Source organism: Scyliorhinus canicula, chromosome 6 (assembly GCF_902713615.1).
Source record: "Scyliorhinus canicula chromosome 6, sScyCan1.1, whole genome shotgun sequence".
Taxonomy (NCBI): Eukaryota; Metazoa; Chordata; class Chondrichthyes; order Carcharhiniformes; family Scyliorhinidae; genus Scyliorhinus; species Scyliorhinus canicula.
The window spans coordinates 208,089,491-208,113,466 of NC_052151.1; the positions used below are offsets into that span (position 1 = coordinate 208,089,491).

The 23,976-nt window shown below is 48.0% G+C and overlaps 1 protein-coding gene across 1 annotated transcript in view; it reads left to right on the top strand.

Moving 5' to 3' along the window:
• The first annotated feature begins 2,684 nt into the window (after nt 1-2,684).
• The window catches only part of LOC119967842 (NACHT, LRR and PYD domains-containing protein 3-like), a 66,579-nt gene continuing 45,287 nt past the window's right edge, over nt 2,685-23,976 (top strand). Inside the window, exon 1 of the mRNA XM_038800882.1 lies at nt 2,685-2,802. The gene's annotated coding sequence lies outside the window, so the exon portion shown is untranslated. The remainder of the gene's footprint in view (nt 2,803-23,976) is intronic.

Below are 23,976 nucleotides of genomic sequence, written 5' to 3' on the forward strand. Positions count from 1 at the left end.
GTTAGGCGAGGAGACGAGGACCCGTGGGCACAGCCTTAGAATTAGAGGGGGTAAATTCAGAACAGAAATGCGGAGACATTTCTTCAGCCAGAGAGTGGTGGGCCTGTGGAATTCATTGCCGCGGAGTGCAGTGGAGGCCGGGACGCTAAATGGCTTCAAGGCAGAGATAGATAAATTCTTGATGTCGCGAGGAATTAAGGGCTATGGGGAGAATGCTGGTAGGTGGAGTTGAAATGCCCATCAGCCATGATTGAATGGCGGAGTGGACTCGATGGGCCGAATGGCCTTACTTCCACTCCTATGTCTTATGGTCTTATGGTCTTATGGTACATCATGCGCATGCGTGTGGGGGGATGGGGAGAAGCACCATTTTCTCTAGACAGAAAGGGTACACCATGTTAAAGGAATAAAGGGCTAACAACTGCCTCTGCAGTGCGGTGAGCCTCCAAAAATTGATTTATCACCGCTGAAATTTTAAAATTACTATCTTATTTCCTTCTCTGGGGCAGCACGGTGGCCTAGTGGTTAGCACAACCGCCTCACGGAACTGAGGTCCCAGGTTCGATCCCGGCTCTGGGTCACTGTCCGTGTGGAGTTTGCACATTCTCCCCGTGTCTGCATGGGTTTCGGCCCTACAACCCAAAAAATGCGCAGAGTAGGTGGATTGGCCAAGCTAAATTGCCCCTTAATTGAAAAAAATAATTGGGTAATCTAAATTTAAAAAAAAAAATTATTTCCTTCTCTGATTGAATGCCCCTATCCAATGGATGCCCTGGGCCAATGCACCGTCGCCCCCCCCCCCCCCCCCCCCCTCTGCACGCCACTGGTGGGGTTACTGAGTTATGGGGATAGGGTGGAGGTGTTGACCTTGGGTAGGGGGTAGGGTGCTCTTTCCAGGAGCCGGTGCAGACTCGATGGGCCGAATGGCCTCCTTCTGCACTGTAAATTCTGTGAACCAACAGCCCCCCCTCCACTCCTTTTCACATCCGTTTAACACTGCTTTGTTCCTTCATACACTGAGTGATTATTTGTTTGTTTCTTTATTGCATTTTTATTTGGTATTGCTCTTTTTAAAAACAATTATATTTTATTAAGTTAGAATACAAATCTCAGGAAAGAAGTTGGAGATTTATTTATCTAATTAATTATAATTTTTAAGGGCCCTTCAGAGATTCACGGGCCCCTTCTTGGCTCTCCAGGCCCGGGACCGATGTACCGGCTGAACCAAGACTACTGCTTGATATCATTTGAAGTTGCCGACCATCTCAAATCACGAATTGTAACTTTATCTTTAAATTCACACACTCTTGCTGAAAACATGGAATTTCCTTAATTATGCCCGACCCGGGCCCCCCTATTCCACATCCTTCCACTACCTCCCCTGCTTCGTTCCTTTTCATGCACTGCTTATTTGTGTCCTGTTCTCTTTTTTTTCTTATTCCTTTTTATTACTAAAACAGTTGTCTGTGTTTGTTTCTTTATTGCATTTTTATTTGATATAGGGGGCCCACTTCATCAGGGGCCCACTTGCCATCGGGTAAGCTGACACCCTGGCCAGTCCGCCACTGACTGAGGGAGAATTCAGAATGTCCAATTCACCTAACGAGCACGTCTTTTGGGACTTGTGGGAGGAAACCGGAGCACCCGGAGGAAACCCACGCATATACGGGGAGAAGGTGCAGTCTCCACACAGACAGTGACCCAAGACGGGAATTGAACCCGGCCCTGTAGCATTTGCAGGAGACGTGTTATCCGAGTGGCCTAGCTGAATGAGGCTTTCATTAAACCCAAAGGCTGTTTGTGAGACCCATTGACTCAAGGCCTGAGGCCAGGCGTACAAAGGACAGCCAATGATCACAGGAGTGATAATCTGTCAAGGCAACTGGATTGATGTTTTTTGCTATCTGCAAATAGCAATGAACAGAGTCTGTGATATCAGAAATCTGGAATAAAAATAACAGATGTTAACACAAAGATCTAGCTTATAAGTATAGTAATTACTTTCAACTCTGTCTTGGTCTTTGTAACAGTATATGGCTAACCCATAATGACACAAGTTTTAACTTATTATTTGACACTATGTATTAATTAAAACATTTGTAGGGAATGGTGTGCAATGTTGCATTATAAACTGTGATTAATGCTGTACATTTACTCTGTATAACCTTGAGAAATGATAATAAACGAGCAGCACGGTGGCTGAATGGTTAGCACAGTGATGTGTTGGGTAAGCTGGGTCTGCGAGGACTGCGTTTCCTGCAGTACTGAGACAGGCTTCCAACACTTGATGAAATGCAACTCCATTTTATTGAACTCTTAACTATCATAGTGGAAGTGAGGGCTGAAGTGGGTCGGTGCAGTCTCGACGGGCCGAATGACCTCTTTCTGCACTGTATGTTCTCTGTGTATGTCTACTCACTCAACCTGTCCCAATGACACTGCAGCAACTCTGCATCCTCCCCGCAGCTTCCCTTCCCGCCAATCAACATGAACGTTCCATTGGCAGCAAAACGGTTATTGGCAGCTTGTCAATCGGAAAACCGCCCGGCCCGGCTCGGCAGCGCGCTCGGGCTTCACGCAACTCGGCCGTTAAACTGCCTGTGCGCGGTACGGTCTGCTGCAATGTCATGTCACAATCCTCCGCACTGCGCATGCCCTGAGTTGATGGGTGGCAGGCAGGGAACGGGAAAGAGCGACAATGCGCGTGCGCTCGGCTCGGTTCAGCAGAGCGCGCTTGTTTCAGATCCACTATCATCACAGCAACACCTGCCGAAATTTCCGTTTGTCGGTTTGTGAGGGAAGGTTAGAAATAACTTCAATAATAATGTTAAAGTCTGAATTGAAAGACCATTTACAGGATTTAATTACTGATGATATGTGATATTATTGTTAGAACTTTAAGACAAGGACTGAACTCAACAATGTGCAGAAAATGGCGAATTTCCTCTTGAGATCAGACAGTGTGTAACCCGGGGAGGATGGAGTCAGTGAGATCAGACAGTGTGTAACCCGGGGAGGATGGAGTCAGTCAGATCAGACAGTGTGTAACCCGGGGAGGATGGAGCCAGTGAGATCAGACAGTGTGTAACCCGGGGAGGATGGAGCCAGTGAGATCAGACAGTGTGTAACCCGGGAAGGCTGGAGTCAGTGAGATCAGACAGTGTGTAACCCGGGAAGGCTGGAGTCAGTGAGATCAGACAGTGTGTAACCCGGGGAGGATGGAGCCAGTGAGATCAGACAGTGTGTAACCCGGGGAGGATGGAGCCAGTGAGATCAGACAGTGTGTTTCCCGGATAGGATGGAGCCAGTGAGATCAGACAGTGTGTAACCCGGGGAGAATGGAGCCAGTGAGATCAGACAGTGTGTAACCCGGGGAGGATGCAGGCAGTGAGATCAGACAGTGTGTAACCCGTGGAGGATGGAGCCAGTGAGATCAGACAGTGTGTAACCCGGGGAGGATGGAGCCAGTGAGATCAGACAGTGTGTAACCCGGGGAGGATGGAGTCAGTGAGATCAGACAGTGTGTAACCCGGGGAGGATGGGGCCAGTGAGATCAGTGTGTAACCCGGGGAGGATGGAGCCAGTGAGATCAGACAGTGTGTAACCCGGGGAGGATGGAACCAGTGAGATCAGACAGTGTGTAACCCGGGGAGGATGGAGTCAGTGAGATCAGACAGTGTGTAACCCGGGGAGGATGGAGCCAGTGAGATCAGACAGTGTGTAACCCGGGGAGGATGGAGTCAGTGAGATCAGACAGTGTGTAACCCGGGGAGGATGGAGCCAGTGAGATCAGACAGTGTGTAACCCGGGGACGATGGAGTCAGTGAGATCAGACAGTGTGTAACCCGGGGAGGATGGAGCCAGTGAGATCAGACAGTGTGTAACCCGGGAAGGATGGAGTCAGTGAGGTCAGACAGTGTGTAACCCGGGGAGGATGGAGCCAGTGAGATCAGACAGTGTGTAACCCGTGGAGGATGGAGCCAGTGAGATCAGACAGTGTGTAACCCGGGGAGGATGGAGCCAGTGAGATCAGACAGTGTGTAACCCGGGGAGGATGGAGCCAGTGAGATCAGACAGTGTGTAACTCGGGGAGGATGGAGCCAGTGAGATCAGACAGTGTGTAACCCGGGGAGGATGGAGCCAGTGAGATCAGACAGTGTGTAACCCGGGGACGATGGAGTCAGTGAGATCAGACAGTGTGTAACCCGGGGAGGATGGAGCCAGTGAGATCAGACAGTGTGTAACCCGGGAAGGATGGAGTCAGTGAGATCAGACAGTGTGTAACCCGGGGAGGATGGAGCCAGTGAGATCAGACAGTGTGTAACCTGGGGTAGATGGAGCCAGTGAGATCAGACAGTGTGTAACCCGGGGAGGATTTTTCATAGATTGAATCTAAAGTGCAGAAGGAGGCCATTCGGCACATCGGGTCTGCACCGGCTCTTGGAAAGAGCACCCTACCCAAGATCAACACCTCCACCCTATCCCCATAACCCAGTAAGCCCACCCAACACTAAGGGCAATTTTGGACACTAAGGGCAATTTATCATGGCCAATCCACCTAACCTGCACATCTTTGGACTGTGGGAGGAAACCGGAGCACCCGGAGGAAACCCACGCACACACGGGGAGGATGTGCAGACTCCGCACAGACAGTGACCCAAGCCGGAATCGAACCTGGGACCCTGGAGCTGTGAAGCATTTGTGATATCCACAATGCTACCGTGCTGCCCGTGGTCTGATGGTCACCGAACCTCCTTCCTGCCCTCTCCACTGCCCGTGGAGCCAGTGAGATCAGACAGTGTGTAACCCGGGGAGGATGGAGCCAGTGAGATCAGACAGTGTGTAACCCGGGGAGGATGGAGTCAGTGAGATCAGACAGTGTGTAACCCGGGGAGGATGGAGCCAGTGAGATCAGACAGTGTGTAACCCGGGGAGGATGGAGCCAGTGAGATCAGACAGTGTGTAACCCGGGGAGGATGGAGCCAGTGAGATCAGACAGTGTGTAACCCGGGGAGGATGGAGTCAGTGAGATCAGACAGTGTGTAACCCGAGGAGGATGGAGTCAGTGAGATCAGACAGTGTGTTTCCCGGATAGGATGGGGCCAGTGAGATCAGACAGTGTGTAACCCGGGGAGGTTGGAGCCAGTGCGATCAGACAGTGTGTAACCCGGGGAGGATGGAGCCAGTGAGATCAGACAGTGTGTAACCGGGGGGAGGATGGAGCCAGTGAGATCAGACAGTGTGTAACCCGGGGAGGATGGAGCCAGTGAGATCAGACAGTGTGTTTCCCGGATAGGATGGAGGCAGTGAGATCAGACAGTGTGTAACCCAGGAAGGATGGAGCCAGTGAGATCAGACAGTGTGTAACCCGGGGAGGATGGAGCCAGTGAGATCAGACAGTGTGTAACCCGGGGAGGATGGAGCCAGTGAGATCAGACAGTGTGTAACCCGGGGAGGATGGAGCCAGTGAGATCAGACAGTGTGTAACCGGGGGGAGGATGGAGCCAGTGAGATCAGACAGTGTGTAACCCAGGAAGGATGGAGCCAGTGAGATCAGACAGTGTGTAACCCAGGAAGGATGGAGCCAGTGAGATCAGACAGTGTGTAACCCAGGAAGGATGGAGCCAGTGAGATCAGACAGTATGTAACCTGGGGAGGATGTTTCTAATGTCAGCAAATCTGAAGCATTTCTATTTGTACCAAGTGTTTTTTCTGCCGAATTCAGTCGGTGGATGAACCAAGGATCCTGGAAATTGACGTTGTACTTTTTACATCGATATTTGCCACCCTTTGTCTCCTGTCATATTCCGATATCCAGGTGAATGCTGAAGTGAAAATCGCTTATTGTCACGAGTAGTCTTCAATGAAGGTACTGTGAAAAGCCCCTAGTCGCCACATTCCGGCACCTGTTCGGGGAGGCTGTTATGGGAATCAAACCGTGCTGCTGGCCTGCCTTGGTCTGCTTTCAAAGCCAGCGATTTAGCCCAGTGAGCTAAACAGCCCCTGTGCGAGAAAGGTCCACAATTGGAAGTAAACAGGATTTGTAATTTGAGGAATGACAGGTTAACCTGTATAGAATTGTGAGAGCACCAACCCTTCACATTCAACTAGTTTCCATAAATCAACTGGGGAGGAAGGTAAGAGAAAGTCCCATTTACTCTGATAAACACTGGTCCTGTGGACAGTACACAAAGGTTAGAAGGCCAGGCAGGAAATCCTGAGAATGAGACTGGTAGAGTCTGACCACCAACATCGCAGTGATTGTACTGTGCCAGGCAAGGGGTTTCCCAAACAGCCTCAATTTTAGGCTGGCAGGAGGATGCAACTGTGTGGCGGGAGCCTGAAAATAAACAGCTTTTGATCTCGGTTGAGAACGTGGGGGGGCTGCCTCCTTCAGACTTCGGGCACATACCTATCCCTCCCAACCCGTTAAGGTTTGATGGTCACCGGACCTCCTTCCTGCCCTCTCACTGACACCCAACCATCCATTCTCCATCACCTCAGGCCTTCCACCCTGGTTCACCTTAAACTTACTTTGCTGTCTGGCCCTGGGAATTATGCTCACATATCTCCCTTAATTTCCTCTCCTGTCCACTACAGTGCTGGCTCTCAAACTTTCAATTATTTATTTTTTTTAAATTTAGAGTACCCAATTATTTTTTCCAATTAAGGGGCAATTTAGAGTGGCCAATCTACCTATCCTGCACATCTTTGGGTTGTGGGGGTGACACGGCAGACACGGGGAGAACGTGCAAACTCCACACGGAAAGTGACCCAGGATTCGAACCCGGGTCCTCAGCACCGTAGGCAGCAATGCTAACCACTGTGCCACCGTGCTGCCCCAAACTTTCAATTATAATCAGTAGGCACAATAAAAGATTTTATTTTGCATCCGAGATGTGTAACTTAAATTTCTACTGAGTTCAAAGTGTATATAAGACTACACTTAAACTGGATGGTAGATTTCAACAAGGACAAAAAACAGCCATGTTTACACAAAACAAACCTTTGGAATAAGTTATCTTAGTATGTTTTCTGTCTCTGGCTAAAACAGTTTCAAAACACATTGTCAGCATAAAAATTGTGCAGCTGTAGGATTTGTTTACATTATTCGCCCTTCCAAGAGTTTATACAGAAATAAGAAAAATATAGCCAAGTATCCCATCAAGCTTTTAGCAAGTGTCTTTTCTCGTAAAATATAGCCAAGCAACTAGATATTAATGAATGCCCTTAAACGGGCAACTAATCCACACACTAAATTCCCTTCTACACCATGTGACTGGCTGGGGGGCACATCGCGCAGGAGCACACAAACCCTGACCAATGGGGTCCCCGGAAAAGTGGACCCTGGAGCCAGAGAGTGCAGACCTATTTAGTGATTCTGCGCCTGTGTATAGTTCACCTTTACTTGTTACCAATAAACCCATGTTCAGCTATACTGAAAATATCACTAGTATTGCGTCGAGCCGCCACATTGGCGACAAGTGTAAACCGGAGCAATTGAAGTACTCAATAGTTCAGAATTTGAAGGGGAAAGGAAGCACCTTCAAAACGAACAGAGAAATCAAAAAGCGGCAGTGGCATCAGAACAAAGTGAGTGGAAAATGCCCATAATTGGGAGGTTGATCCATTCGACCGGGGGCCAAAGACTGGAGCTATTATACTGAGCGGCTCCATTATTTTTTTTACAGCAAACTAAATAGCAAGAGAGAATAAACAGAAGCTTATATTTAATCTTTTGGGGACCCCAGATCTACAAACCCATAAAGAATTTGACATCCCTGGTGACTTTGGGTAGCACAGTACGTAGCACTGTTGTTTCACAGTTCCAGGGTCCGCGGTTCAATTCCCGGCTTGGGTCACTGTCTGTGCGTAGTCTGAATGTTCGCCCATGTCTGCATGGGTTTCCTCCGGGTGCTCCGGTTTCCCGAAAGACGCGCCAATTGAACATTCTGAATTCTCCCTCTGTGTACCCGAACAGGCGCTGGAATGTGGCGACTCGGGGCTTTTCACAGTAACTTCACTGCAGTGTTAATGTAAGCCTACTTGTGACAATCCAGGTTATTAATATTATACTCTCGACACAAGGTTGTTCGCCCAGTTGATGGTGCTGGTTCGGGAGCATTTCAACGCCAGATTCTCAATCATCCTACAGCAATACAAGTTGAATTCGGCTGTCAGGGACCCAGGAGAGACAATCTCCCCTTTGTTGCCAGACACGACCAAATGATCGAGTATTGTGATCGGCTCAGAGAGGTGCTGCATAACTGTTTAGTATGCGGTATTAACAACATGTGGGGGAGACCACTTCCAAGAAGCGTGCTACTACACAAGAGTTTCTTTGCTTTCAATGCAAGAGAAAGGGCCATATCCAGGCACGTTGCCGTGTCAGGCGCCTAACTAAAATGGCAGGCAGATGGGAACCCATGCAAAGAGTCAGAGGATGGGGAATCAAGGGCAAGAAGAAAAGACAGAAAGGGGAATAAGAAAAGTGTTAGGAAGAGAAACCAAGGGCCAGAGTCAAACAGGGCCACAGTGAACAATGCTGGGAACAAGATAAGTAATGTTAAAAAGCCAAGCCTTATGACTTTGTGCCTTAACGAGCAGAGCATTCGCACTAAACTGGATGAATTAATCGCCCCAATGAACAGGTTATGATATAGTCAGGATTGCAGAGACATGGCTGCAGGGCAACCAGGGATAGGAATTGAACATTCAGGGGTATTCAGTATTTAGGAAGGACACACAAAAAGGTAAAGTTTGTGCAGTTGCATTGCTGGTTAAAGAGGAGATTAATGCAATCAAGAGGAAAGATATTAGCTCTATCAAAGTGAAATCTGTCTGGGTAAAGCTGGGAAATACCAAGGGGCAAAAAACTGACGTGGTGACGTTGGGGATGGCATTAAACAGGAAATTAGAGACGCATGTGACAAAGGAACATCTGTAATTATGGGTGACTTTAATCTGCATAGTTTGGGCAAATCAAATAAGCCACAATACCGTAGAGGAGGAATTCCTGGAGTATACACGGAATGGTTTTCTGGACCAATACATTGAGAAACCAACTAGAGAATAGGCCGTCCGACATAAAGGGATGACAATGGAGGCAATGGCAACATTCAAGGAGCGCATGGGTGAACTCACCAATTTTTAAAAAATTCCTGTCAGGCGCCAAAGTAAAATGGGAAATGTGGCCAAGCCATGGCTCATAAGGGAAATTCGAGTTAGTATTAGATCCAAGGAAAAACAACAGACTGAGAGCAGTCTTCAATTCAACAAAGGAGGACTAAGGGATTGATTAAGAAGGGGAAAACAGAGTATTGATAGTGAGCTTGCGGGAACAAAAAACTGACTCTAAAAGTTTCTCTTGGTTGTGAAGAGAAAAAGATTGTTGAAGACAAATGTAGGTTCCTTACAGTCAGAAACAGGAGAATTTATATTGGGGAACAAAGAAACGGCTGACCATCTAAATACATACTTTGGCTCTGTTTTCACAAGGGAGGACACAAATAACAAACCAGAAATGTTCGGGAACATAGTGAAAGAGAGGAACTGAAGGAGATCAGTATTAGAAGCAAAATGGTATTGGGAAAATTGATGGGATCGAAGGCCGATTAAATCCCCTGGGCCTGATAATCTACATTCCAGAGCACTTATGGAAGTGGCCCTAGAAATAGTGAAAGCATTGGTGGTCATCTCTCAAGATTCTGTAAACTCTGGAACAGCTCCTTCAGATTGGAGGGTACCTCATAGAATCATAGAATTTATAGTGCCGAAGGAGGCCATTTGGCCCATCGAATCTGCACCGGCCGTTGGAAAGAGAACCCCACCCAAGACCACGCCTCCACCCTAACCCCACCTAACCTTTTTGGACACTAAGGGCAATTTATAATGCACAATCCACCTAACCTGCACATCCTAAGACTGTGAGAGGAAACCGGAGCAACCGGCGGAAACCCACGTAGACACGGGGAGAACATGTAAACTCAGCACAGACAAGCCGGAAATCGAACCTGGGACCCTGGAGCTGTGAAAGCAGCCATGCTAACTACTATGTTACCATGCTGCCTAATGTAACCCCACTATTTAAAAAGGGAGTTAGAGAGAAAACAGGGACTTATGGACCAGTAAACCTGACATTGGTCATGGGGAAATTTCTGGAATCCATTATCAAGGATTTTATAGGAGAGCATTTGGCAGCATTGGACAGTCAGCATGGATTTATGAAAGGGAAATCAGGCTTGGCAAATTTGCTGGAATTCTTCAAGAATGTAATTAGTAGAGTTAATGAAGGGGAGCCAGTGGATTTATTAATAATAATCTTTATTAGTGTCACAGGTAGGCTTACATTAACGCTGCAATGAAGTTACTGTGAAAATCTCCTAGTCACCTCACTCCGGCGCCTGTTCGGGTATACTGAGGGAGAATTCAGAATGTCCAATTCACCTAACAAGCACGTTTTTTGGGACTTGTGGGAGGAAACCGGAGCGCCCTGAGGAAACCCACGGGAATAACGTGCAAACTCCGTACAGACAGTGACCAAGCCGGGAATCAAACCCGGGTCCCTGGTGCTGTGAAGCTACAGTGTCAACCACTGTGCTACCTTGCCGTTTTGTTTTCACTTTCAGAAGGCTTTCGACAAGTTCCCACATAAGAGATTAGTGCATAAAATTAAAGTGCATTGGATTGGGGACAGTGTATTGAGTTGGATAGAAAACTGGTTGGCAGACAGGAAATAAAGAGTCGGAATAAATGTTTTTTTTTCCAAATGGCAGGCAGTGACTAGTGGAGTAATGCGGGGATCAATGCTGGGATCTGAGCCATTCACAATGTATAATAATGATTTAGATAAGGGAACAAGATGGGTTGGGAGGGTGAGGTGTGAGGAGGATACAGAGATCTTCAGTGTGACTTGGACAAGTTGAGTGAGTGGGCAAATGAATGGCAGATCAGTATAATTTGGATTAATGTGAGACCATCCAGTTTAATAGCAAAACGGGAAGACAGATTTTTATTTGAACGGCCATAAATTAGGAGAGGGGAATGTGCAATGAGACCTGTATATCCTCATACATCAGTCGCTGAAGGTAAGCATGCAGATGCAGGAGGTCGCAAAGAATGCAAATGACATTTTGGCCTTCACAGTGAGTTTTTTTTAAAGATTCATTTACGGGATGTGGGCATCGCTGGTTAGACCAGCATTTATTGCCCATCCCTAGTTGCCCTTCAGAAGGTGATGTTGAATTGGCATCTTGAATCACTGCAGTCCTTGAGATGTAGGTACACCCACAGGGAGGGAGTCCAGGCTGTTGCCCTAGCAACAGTGAAGGAACAGCGATATATTTCCAAGTCAATGTGGCGAGTGACTTGGAGGGGAACCACCAGGTGATGGGGATCCCAGGTATCTGCTGCTCTTGTCCTTCTAGATGATAGAGATCCTGGGTTTGGAAGGTGCTGTCTAAGGAACCTTGGTGGGTTACTGCAGTGCATCTTGTAGATGGTGCACATGGCTGCCACTGTTTGTCGATGTTCGAGGATTTGAATATTTGTGAAGGAGGAGCAATCAAGCGGACTATTTTGCCCTGGATGATGTCCTGGATGGAGCTGCACTCATCCAGGTAAGTGGAAAATATTCCATTACACTCCTGACTTGTAGATGGTGGACAGGCTTTGGTGGGGGAGTGGGAGGGGGAGGGTCAGGAGGTGAGTTACTCACCGTAGGATTCTTTGCCTTTGACCTGTCCTGGTTGCCACAGTATTAATATGGCTAGTCCAGTTCAGTTTCTGATCAATGGTAACCCCCGGGATGTTGATTGTGGGGGATTCAGCAATGGTAATACCACTGAATGGTGGTTAGATCCTCTCTTGTCGGAGATGGTCATTGCCTGGCACTTGTGTGGTGTGAATATAACTTGCCACTTGTCAGCACAATCCTGGGTATGTCCACGCCTTGCATTTGAACATGGACTGCTTCATTATCTGAGGAATCGCGAATGGTGCTGAACACTGTGCAGTCATTCGCAAACGTCCCCACTTCTGACCGTGTGATAGAAGTGAGGTTGTTGATGAAGCAGCTGAAGATGGTTGGGCCTACGACACTACCCTGAGGAACTCCTGCAGTGATGTCCTGGAACTGAGATGATTGACCTCCAACTACCACAACCATCTTCCTTTGTGCCAGGTATGGCTCCAACCAGAGGAGAGTTTTCGCCTGATTCCCATTGACTCCAGTTTAGCTCGGAGTCTTTGATGCCATACGCGGTCAAATGATGGCTTGATGTGAGGAAGGAATTGGTAGGCTCTCGCTTAGGCGGGCAGGGGAGAGTTTTAGGTACCTGGGGGTGCAGGTGGCCAGGAACTAGGGGACTCTTCACAAACATAATTTCACCAGGCTTGTAGATCAGATGGAGGAGGGGTTCAAGAGGTGGGACATGCTGCCATTGTCGTTGGCAGGGAGGGTGCAGTCCGTCAAAATGACGGTGCTTCCGAGGTTCTTGTTCCTCTTTCAGTGCCTGCCCATCTTCATCCCCAGGGCCTTCTTTAGGAGAGTGACTAGCAGTATCTTGAGCTTTGTGTGGGGACATGGGACTCCGAGAGTGAAGAGTGTTTTCCTGGAGCGAGGGAGGGATAGAGGCGGGCTGGCGCTGCCCAACCTTTTGGGGTACTATTGGGCGGCCAATGTGTCAGTGGTGCGTAAATGGGTGATGGAGGGGGGAGGGGCGGCGTGGAAAAGAATGGAGATGGCGTCATGTAGAGGTACGAGCCTGGGTGCCATGGTAACGGCGCCATTGCCCCTCTCCCCTAAGAGGTATACCACGAGCCCGGTGGTGGCGGCGACCCTAAGAATCTGGGGACAGTGGAGACGGCATAGGGGGGAAACGGGGCTCGATGGAGGCTCCATTGGGTGGAAATCATCGGTTCATCCCGGGGAACAAGGATGGGGGATTTAGGGGGTGGCAAAGGGTGGGCATCAGTAAATTGAGGGACCTGTTTATTGGCGGGAGGTTTGCGGGCCTGGGGGAACTGGAAGATAAATTTGGGCTTCCTCAAGGGAACATGTTCAGATACTTGCAGGTAAAGGCGTTTGCTAGGCGACAGGTAGAGGGATTCCCTTTGCTGCCCTCGCGGGGGACGATGGACAGAGTGCTTTCGGGGGTGTGGGTCGGAGAGGGGAAGGTGTCTGACATCTATAAGGTAATGCAGGAGGTGGAGGAGTCGTCAGTGGAGGAGCTGAAGGCTAAATGGGAGGGGGAACTTGGGGAGCAGATAGAGGACGGGACTTGGGCGGATGCCTTGGAGAGAGTCAACTCTTCCTCTTCATGTGCGAGGCTTAGTCTCATCCAATTTAAGGTGCTGCACCGGGCCCACATGTCCGGGACTAGGATGAGTAGGTTCTTTGGGGTGAGGACAGGTGCACCAGATGTTCGGGGAGTCCAGCGAAACATGCCCATATGTTCTGGGCATGCCCAGCACTGGAAGAATTCTGGAAGGGGGTGGCGGGGACGGTGTCGAGGGTGGTTGGATCCAGGGTCAAACCAGGGTGGGGACTCGCGATTTTCGGAGTTGCGGTGGAGTCGGGGGTGCAGGAGGTGAAAGAGGCCGGTGTCCTGGCCTTTGCGTCCCTAGTAGCCCGGCGGAGGATCTTGCTGCAGTGGAAGATGCGAGGCCCCCAAGTGTGGAGACCAGGGTCAATGACATGGCGGGATTTATAAAGTTGGAAAGGGTCCAATTTGCCCTGAGAGGATCAGTACAAGGATTCTATAAACGGTGGCAGCCTTTTCTGGACTTCCTGGCTCAAAGATAGGTATCTTGGTCAATAGCAGTAGCAACCCGGGGGGTTTGGCGGGGCGGGGCGGGGCGGGGGGCGGGGGGAGGGAGGGGGGGGGGGGTGTTCCTGACTATAGTTTCTATTTTTTTTCTCGCTACGGTTATGTAACTTAACATTGTGTTAATTTAAGTTGTTGTTAATATGTTGGGTTGTTCATTGAGGAGGGGCGAAGGTTCATGATTGTTGTCATTATTGTTATTGTTGGTATTTTAGTATGGTTTGAGGTTGTTGTATAAATTCAAAATTTTTCAATAAAAGTTATAAAAAAAAATAAATGATGGCTTGATGTCAAGGGCAATCACTCTCTCCTCACCTCTGGTATTCAGCTCTTTTGTCCATGTTTGAACCAAGGCTGTAATGAGGTCAGGAGCTGAGTGACCCTGGAGGAACCCAAATTGAGCCTCCGTGAGCAGTTTATTGCTGCTTGATAGCACTGTTTATAACTCTTTCCATCACTTTGCTGGTGATGGAGAGCACACTGATAGGGTGGTAATTGGCTGGGTTGGATTTGCCTTGTTTTTTCTTGTGTACAGGACACACCTGGGCAATTTTCCACATTGCCGGTTAGATCCCAGTGTTGTAGCTGTACTGGAACAGCTTGGCTAGTGGTGTGGCAAGTGAAGCAACAAGACTTCTGGAGCACAAATCTTTAGCACTATTGCCGGGGTATTGTCAGGGCCCATAGCCTTTGCAGTAGCCAATGCCTTCAGCCGTTTGTTGATGTCACGTGGAGTGAATCGTATTGGCTGAAGGCAAACATCTATGATGCTGGGGACCTCCAGGAATGGTGGAAGTTAACAAAACAGCCCAATTGAGAGAGTCGTCACAGCAAATGGGGACCACTAATGATGGAGGCCGACACCAGGGCGTCGGTAACAATTGTGGGAGAACAAATGTTCAAATATATTCGAGAAGGAATTCAGTCTTTGAACCTCAGGAGCACAACGGCCAAGTTGGCAACATATATGGGAAAACCCTAAACATTTTGGGGACAACCACGACAGCAGTGTTGTGTCAACAACAAGATGTCCAGCTGCCTAGGATCATTGTCGAGGAACATTAGCCAAGTCTTATGGGATGAGATTGGCTGTGCCAAATCAAGTTGAACTGGTTGGAGAATTTAAAACATTTAAGGTAGCGTTTTCCAGGAAGTCTTTTGTAAATATGAAGACATATTTCAGAATGGGTTAGGTCGAATAAAGGGCATAAAGGCCACGATTTACCTCAAACCTGATTCCACACCAAAGGTTTTCAGTGCGAGACCCATTCCTTACATCTTGCACAAAAAGGTGGAAGCTAAACTTAAACGTCTGAAAGAATGGGAATGATCAGAACTGTCCAGTTTTCTAAATGGGCAGCCCCATTGTCCCTGTGTTAAAACTGGACCGCTCAGTTAGAATATGCGGGGATTACAAGCTTACTATTAACCAGGCAGCCCAAGTGGATAAATACCCAATTCTATGAATTGAAAACCTTTCTACAAAATTTGGCAGAGCCTCGGGTACATCAAAGTCTATCTCAGTCATGCCTGTTTGCAGTTGGAACTGGATGAAGATTCCGTAAAGTTCATGACAATTGTCACGCATAAAGGTCTGTTTCAATACACCAGATTATTCTTGGACACCACCTCGGCCTGTGCGATATTCCAACTCACAATGGAGAATCTGTTCCTGGGATCTGAATGCTGCTGTCTACTTGGATAATGTTCTAATAACAAGAACATCACCTAGCAAGCCCAGAAGAGGTGCTGAGAATGTTTAGAAATGCGGGATTCCAATTTAAGCCCGTGAAATGCATTTTTCAAGCTAGTGGGGTCACTTGCCCAGGAATGAAAGTGAACTCAAGAAGGCCTGCACCTACTGGAAGATGAGGTGAGAGCCATAAGAGAAGTCCTGGCACCGAAGAACGTGGCAGAATTAAAGTCCTTCCTTGGGAATGGTAAACTACTATGGTCTTTTTTCCCCAATCGAGCAACGACATTGGCGGCACTTCAGTTTTTACAATAACACCAGCATTGACATTGGAAGGAATTACAGGAGCAGGCCTTCCAGAACAGCAAGCAGGCTATACAGTCAACGAGTCTATTGGTTCACTTTGACCCAGCTAAGTCATTCATCTTAACTTGGATTCATCTTATGATGCACCACCATATGAGATGGGGGCGGTCCTGTCCCATAAAGTTGGTTTGGGGGTTGGGCGGGGGGGAGGGGGAGATAAAATGGTGAGTGGAGGGGCCGGGATGGTGGGCTGTTAGGTATTTAGTTGATTTGGTTATTTGCAGCACTGTTGGCTTGTTTCGTTTTGTGATTGTGTTTGATGTGTAAATATATAAATGCGCCAAGAAAATATTCTTTAAAAAAAATATAGCTCCTATGAATACTACCGATTAAATAGGGCCACTCGACATATCTGCCCTCTTTCCCACTTTTGTTCACCTTGGCAATCGAACCACTCTCCATAGCATTGAGGGCCTTTAATCAATGGAGGGGTGTTTGTCGTGATGGGGTGGAGCATTGGGTATATCTTTATGCAGATGACCTGCTTCTATATATTACAGACCTAACTCCCTCCATGGATAGCATAATGAAGACGCTTAAAACCTTTGGCTCCTTCTCTGGCTATAGATTAAATTTAAGCAAGAGTGAATGTTTTCCAATTAACCCCCGGTAGGCGAGCCCAAATGTGCGCGTCACTTTTCCTCCTCCCTATTATAAGTTTTCGCTATTTGGGGGTCCGGGTGGCCCATAAATGAGCCTCACTTCATAAGTTAAATTATTCAAGCCTCATCAATAATGGAAAGTGGATCTGCAGATGTGGAACAACCTTCCTCTGTCTCTAGCAGGTTGGAACCAAACAATTAAAATGAATGCACTTCCTAGGTTTCTCTTTTTCTTTCAATCTCTGCATTTTTCTGCCCACATCCTTATTTATTGCAATTAACAAATTAATATCTGCTTTTACTTGGATGGCAAAGAAATCCAGAATCCGCAGCATTCTACTCTGAAGAGTCAGACAAGGGGCTTGGCCCTCCCAATTTCATTGTTTTATTACTGGGCTACTAACATGCAAAATATTTTGTTGTGGATAAATGACCCCATTCTATTTGGGACCAAATGGAGGCTCATACTTACTCTCCTTGCCACAATTACTGCACCATTGCCCTTTTTACCCCTAGATTTTCCTGAAACCCAGCGGTGGTCTCCTCTCTTTGGGATTTGGAAACTGTTTCGGCAGCACTTTAAGCTCCTTTTCCTGTCTTCTCTGGCCCCTATTTGTAACAATCACTTTTTTTTACCTTATGGATTGGTATATCATTTAAATCTTAGAAAGCAAAGGGACTTGAGCACTTTGGGGTCCTATTTGTCGAGGGGAGGTATGCCATTTTTACAGAGCTGCCTGACAAATTTCAGCTACCGACTCTATCCTTTTTTGTTATTTTCAAGTTTGTGACTTATGTTATTTTGTCGGATCCCATCCCACTAAACAGGATGATGGCAAGATGTGAGCGTGACCTGGGTCCGATACTTACTACTGAGGCTTGGAGGGAGGTCCTTTACAGCAGTGTTCTCCAAACTTTTTTTCCAGGGACCCACTTTTACCGATTTTACCCATTTTTACAAAAATCTGAGGTCCCTATACAAGAAGACGACCATTATCCCTGTACCAAAAAAAAGTCAAGCAGTGTCCAGTGGCTGTGACATCCATCATGAAGTGCTTCGAAAGGTTAGTAATGGCACGAATCAACTCCAGCCTCCCAGATTGCCTTGATCCACTATAGTTTGCCTACCGCTGCAACAGGTCCACAGCAGACGCCATCTCCATGGCCCTGCACTCTACCTTGGAACATCTAGATAACAAAGACACCTATGTCAGACTCCTATTTATCGACTACTGCTCAGCCTTCAACACCATCATTCCTACAAAACTCATCTCCAAACTCCGTGGCCTTGGCTTCAGCTCCTCCCTCTGCGACTGGATCCTGAACTTTCTAACCCACAGACCACAATCAGTAAAGATAGGCAACAGCACCTCCTCCACGATCATCCTCAACACTGGTGCCCCACAAGGCTGTGTCCTCAGCCCCCTACTATACTCCTTCTACACCTATGACTGTGTGGCCAAATTCCCCTCCAACTCAATTTTCAAATTTGCTGATGACACCACTGTAGTGGGTCGGATTTCAAACAATGACGAGACAGAGTACAGGAATGAGCTAGAGAATCTGGTGAACCGGTACGACGACAATAATCTCTCCCTCAATGTCAACAAAACGAAGGAGATTATCATCGACTTTAGGAAGCGTAGTGGAGAACATGCCGCTGTCTCCATCAATGGGAACAAAGTAGAAAGGGTCGAGAGCTTCAAGTTTTTAGGTGTACAGATCACCAACAGCCTGTCATGGTCCCCCCATGCCGACACTGTAGTTAGGAAAGCCCACCAATGACTCTACTTTCTCAGAAGACTGAGGAAATTTGGCTTGTCAGCTACGACCTTCACCAACTTCTACAGATGTACCATAGAAAGCATTCTTTCTGGTTGTACCACAGCTTGGTATGGAGCCTGCTCTACCCAAGACTGCAGGAAACTACAAACGGTCGTGAATGTAGCCCAGTCCATCACGCAAACCAGCCTCCCATCCACTGACTCTATCTATAATGCCCCGCTGCCTCAGAAAGGCAGCCAGAATAATTAAGGACCCCACGCACCCCGGGCATACTCTCTTCCACCTCCTTCTGTCAGGAAAAAGATACCAACGTTTGAGGTCACATGACGACCGACTCAAGAACAGTTTCTTCCCTACTGCCGTCAGTCTTTTGAATGGACCTACCTCGTATTAAATTGATCTTTTCTCTACACCTTGCTATAACTGTAACATTATATACTGCACTCTCTCCTTCCTTCCTTATAGATAGATATATAGAATTTACAGTGCAGAAGGAGGCCATTCAGCACATCGAGTCTGCACCGGCTCTTGGAAAGAGCACCCTACCCAAGATCAACACCTCCACCCTATCCCCATAACCCAGTAAGCCCACCCAACACTAAGGGCAATTTTGGACACTAAGGGCAATTTATCATGGCCAATCCACCTAACCTGCACATCTTTGGACTGTGGGAGGAAACCGGAGCACCCGGAGGAAACCCACGCACACACGGGGAGGATGTGCAGACTCCGCACAGACAGTGACCCAAGCCGGAATCGAACCTGGGACCCTGGAGCTGTGAAGCAATTGTGCTATTCACAATGCTACCGAGCTGCCGTTTGCGCACTCCCGCGCGTTAGGCCCCAAGTGGTCACATGGACTGCGAGGGCTTGGCCATTAAAGAGGCTGTGCTACCACATCCCACCCCCGAACCCACCCCAAGTCCCTCATAATATATTTACAGAATAGGTTACGTACAGTTACTATATAAAATAAAATGGCTGAGAAACACAAGGGAGAGAGTCCATAACAGTTCATCACAAGGTCAATCTGTCAAGGGATTTCCTGGGACTCATAAACCGCCTTAGTCCCCCAACCGACAACTTGAACTCGGAGATCGCAACGTTGTTATCCATGGAAGATTGTCTCTGAGATTCGACCATTACAGCAAAGCCAGCTCCCTCCTGGGTCATTAACAGCGTCTCCTGAGAACTTTTAGATCCCCTCTGTTATGGCCCCGCCAAGGGAGCACTGGTGCTGCCTGCTGGCTCCAACCGTTCCATGATTGGTGTTGTCTCCTCCACTCTCCCGGCTAAATTTGTCCAATTAGGCCCGGATGGGACAGGCCATGAATAATCCTGTCGGTGTGACCTCCATCTCCTGGACTGCTGCTTCATGGCTATTTTGAATGTCTGCACAGCTCTCTCCACTATCCTGTTTAAGGTGGGGTGTTGGGGTCTGTTCTAGTATGGCACATGCCATTCGTTCGGACAAACATGAAACTCCTCTCTAGTGAAAGCAGTGCCGTTGTCAGACACTATTACTTCGGGGAGGCCACAAAAATCCACCGTCGGGCCTCTATTGGCTTGCCGAGGCTGTCATCCTCATGTCTTGGAGATGCAACCACTTGGAGTGGCCGGCAACCAAGACGAGGAACATTCTGCCCAAGAAAGAGCCACGGACAACCAGGACCAAAGTTAGGCAAAGATGGGCAAGACCAAAACATATGCTTATGGTTAGCTGGGGCAAGCAAACAGCGATCACATCTGTCCTCCACATCTGCGAAAAAAACACCCACCCTCGCCTTGATCAAATGCATCCTGTGTAAGATCATGAACACGAGGATGTGGAGTTGACCCTGTAACTCAGTGTTCTTCAAAGTCGGGGGCCGACCCACAGTTGGGTCGCGGAGCAGTTTTCCGCGGAGCACCCGCTCGCACAAATCCCCGCGCAGCAGCCGGCTTTTCATCAGTGTTGGGTGTGGTTATTGGGTTATGGGATAGGGTGGAGGTGTTGACCTTGGGTAGGATGCTCTTTCCAAGAGCCAGTGCAGACTTGATGGGCAGAATGGCCTCCTTCTGCACTGTAAATTCTATGATATTCTATGAAACCCTGACCAATGGGGAAAAAAGCACGGGACAATGGGAGCGGGACCACGGGCAGAGTGGAACCTGGAGCCAGACTGTGAAGTTTACTGCTTAATGACTCTGTCTGCGAATACTTTATCTTTACTTGATACCAATAAAGCCTTGTTCAGTTATACTGGAAGTCTCCCTAGTATTGCCTCGAACAACTGCATTTTATTGATGTACTTTTGTAGATGTTAAAACGGATCTACAGATCTGTAGATGTTTTCTGCTTATTGTCCTGTACAGCAGAAATTGACAGCACTTTCAATCAATCCAGTGTCAGGTCTTGGTGATGTGAATTACCAATTATTGAAATCACAGCTTCATTGTTGAATTTTTAAAAAACCTGGCTGAATGTTCTGGGTTAATCCTACTCGTAACTGAACTCTGCAGTTTGGGGTGGTGGTTTTCTTGTTTCCGTTTTCAATTTATTTTCATTGCACTATTTCCTCTGCTGCCAGGGTAACAATCTGACCGATCACAGTACCAGAGGCAGAGATGTGGAAACTATCTGGTAAAGGGAAGCTGAGGCAGTTGGACACGGAAGGAAAAGGAGAGACATAGAACATAGAACAGTACAGCACAGAACAGGCCCTTCGGCCCTCAATGTTGTGCCGAGCCATGATCACCCTACTCAAACGCACCCTATACCTGTAACCCAACAACCCCCCCCCCCCCCCCCCTAACCTTACTTTTATTAGGACACTACGGGCAATTTAGCATGGCCAATCCACCTAACCCGCACATCTTTGGACTGTGGGAGGAAACCGGAGCACCCGGAGGAAACCCACGCACACACGGGGAGGACGTGCAGACTCCACACAGACAGTGACCCAGCCGGGAATCGAACCTGGGTCCCTGGAGCTGTGAAGCATTTATGCTAACCACCATGCTACCCTGCTGCCCCAAAACCAGGGCAAACTGATAAGCTGATAGATATGGGTAAGAAAGGAAAGAAGGAACCGAGAAAAAGAGAGAGAGACAAACACCAGTGCAGACAGACAGGGAGAAAGAAACTGCGATGGAGAGTGACTATGCAACAAGGATAAACGAAAGCGAGACAGGAACCAGGTTGTGGCGTAGCTGTGTTAATTCAAGAGAGCGTGAGGATTGTAATGAGAAATTACTTAAGTTCTTAAAGATAAAAACACAGGGTTTGACATGGTAGTGCTGTGAGCAGTTGCCCCTCGAGCGCATGGCGGCCCATTCCTGCGGAGGGGCCCCCAACCCATGCCTAGCACAGGAGCAGCAAGCCCTGCGTCCCCAGGTGGTCATTTTGTACAATGCTCATATGAATGGAGAGGCAAGGCAGGATTGCCAGGAGTTGGTGGATGAGATCTTGGGCTTTGGGCGCGCAGGAAGAAGTTGCAAATGCAGTTTGACCTGTTGTCCACAGGCCGGGTGGTACGTCAGCTGTGGCGGTTAAAGGGTTTACTGTTCTGGGGAGGCTTAGTTTCGGGCCTGTGAGGCACCACCGGTAAGGGTGCGAACTAACAACACAAATTTGGGGCTGTTAGTTTTGATAAGGGGGATGAGGCAGTGTTGTCCTATGTCTCTGTTATTATTTGCGTTGGCGGGTGGCGGGTCTAAAGGACTGGACTCTGCATAGGTGAATGCTATTATTGGGGATGATTGCCTGATGGTAATTCTTCTGACTGCATGTGGGACCCCCACTTTCAGCGCCATAAGAAGCCTAATGTACCCTTGCCTCAGACTCCAAGACGTTTGAAGAGCTAGTGGCGCTCGCGGCAAACTACTACAACCCAAGATGTCAGTTATCATACAGGGGCACCGATTTGATATGGCCGAGCAGATCCCAGGGGAACCTGTTACCGAGTTTCTGCACGATTGCGCAGTTTTGCGACTATGGACCATCCTGACCCGAAATACTATTGGATCGCCTTGTTTGCGGAGTAAATAATATGGCTGAGCCATTGCTGGACCTAAAAAGGCCGTTGAGATCTTCCTCTCACGGGAGAGCACAGGGAAGGGAGTCCAGGAACTCCAGAGGATGTCATGGATGGAGGCAAACAGCGTAGGATGCATCCAAACTCTGGCGGACAGGACTTGGACCCCTTGAACCCAGCCCTGGCATGAACACTGCCAGGACCAGGTCCATTGGTCAAGGCCACTGCAGCCAGGTGGGACACCTCCCTGGAATTAATGAAGGGTGATCCAAGGCGGTGTGGCACTGGTGACCAGCGAAACCACAGGTCAGCCAGCAAACTCTTTGCCCTACACGAGGGTGATGCCAGCCCTGAGCCTGGACCCTCCACTTAGAACAACCTGATGACGAGGACTAAATGCAGTTGATATGGCCGAGCAGATCCCAGGGGAATCTGCGCCACAAGTTGCCCCCATAAGGAATACCGTCCAAGTGAACGGCCACCCGTTAGAGATGGAGTTGGACACGGGGCTGCAGTTTCAGTAATTGCCAAGCAGACTGTAACTTTATGGACACCTTGCCATTCGCCGCCCGAATACGCGACTCAACGCAAAAAGACTCCATGTTGGCGCAAGTGCACCATATTGTCTTAACCCGGAGCCAGCAAGGGAAGCTACCGAAGAACTACGGGCTTTGAAGTCAAAATTCAGGTGTTCAGCGTGGAAGACGGCATCCTTCTGTGGTTTCCCCCTGTAGGTCAAAAGCCAATCCTCGGTGTCCTGCAAACTCAACGGTTGAACCCCAGTCCTGATTCCTCCTGTGGGGAGCTCAAGTCGTGGTCCCAAACTATGGCAGAGACGCCATCCTTCAGGATCTGCACAAAGGAGTGTTGAAATGAAGATGCTAGCCTGCAGCTATGTGTGGTGGCCAGGTCCGGATGACGTGATCGAACGGCTGGCCCAACAATGCACCATATGCCAGAAACAGCAGGCAATTTTGTTTAATTTCCCTAACATACTTTTTACTTGTCTTATTAAAACTCTTGATTTTTCATCAAGATTTTGCAAATGTAAAGTATTAACAGTGCTCATTTCTGTACTGTACATGGTTGCCGCATCTTTTACCACACCCCTCTTCTACTTTTTTTCCCGTCATGCCCTACTTCTTGGTCGAATAATATTTTCATCTGTCGATTAGATAATCACTTGATGTGGATAGAACACCAATCCGGGAGTCCTATTCTTACTATACTTGAAACTACTGGTACTTATTCATGGTGTACATCGTCACACAGTGAAGCATTCAGTGGAAACCTGTCTATGTATTTCACCAGTCCAGGAGTGGGAACATCATCTGGAATCCTGGAATTTCCATATCTATGAAACAAGATTAGAAAGCTGTTAAAACAAGGGTAGATGGCTGTTTTTTTCAGAACAGCTGATGATTTAGAGAAATACAATTCATGTAGCCGGGATTTTCTGTTCCTGTTGGCTTCGGGCAGGTTCGGAGATGGAAGTGGAAAATATCACAAGAAGGCTAAAGTCGGGTTTTACATCAGCTTGAAAGCTTGCCATGATCGTCCTCTTCCCCCTTCAGTGCTGCGTCATATTTTCTAACATTCAGCATCAGGAACAGTATTCTATATTTGCATCTCATAATCAGGCCCATGTATTGGAACTATACTGTATCCCGATCAAATAATTCATCCAC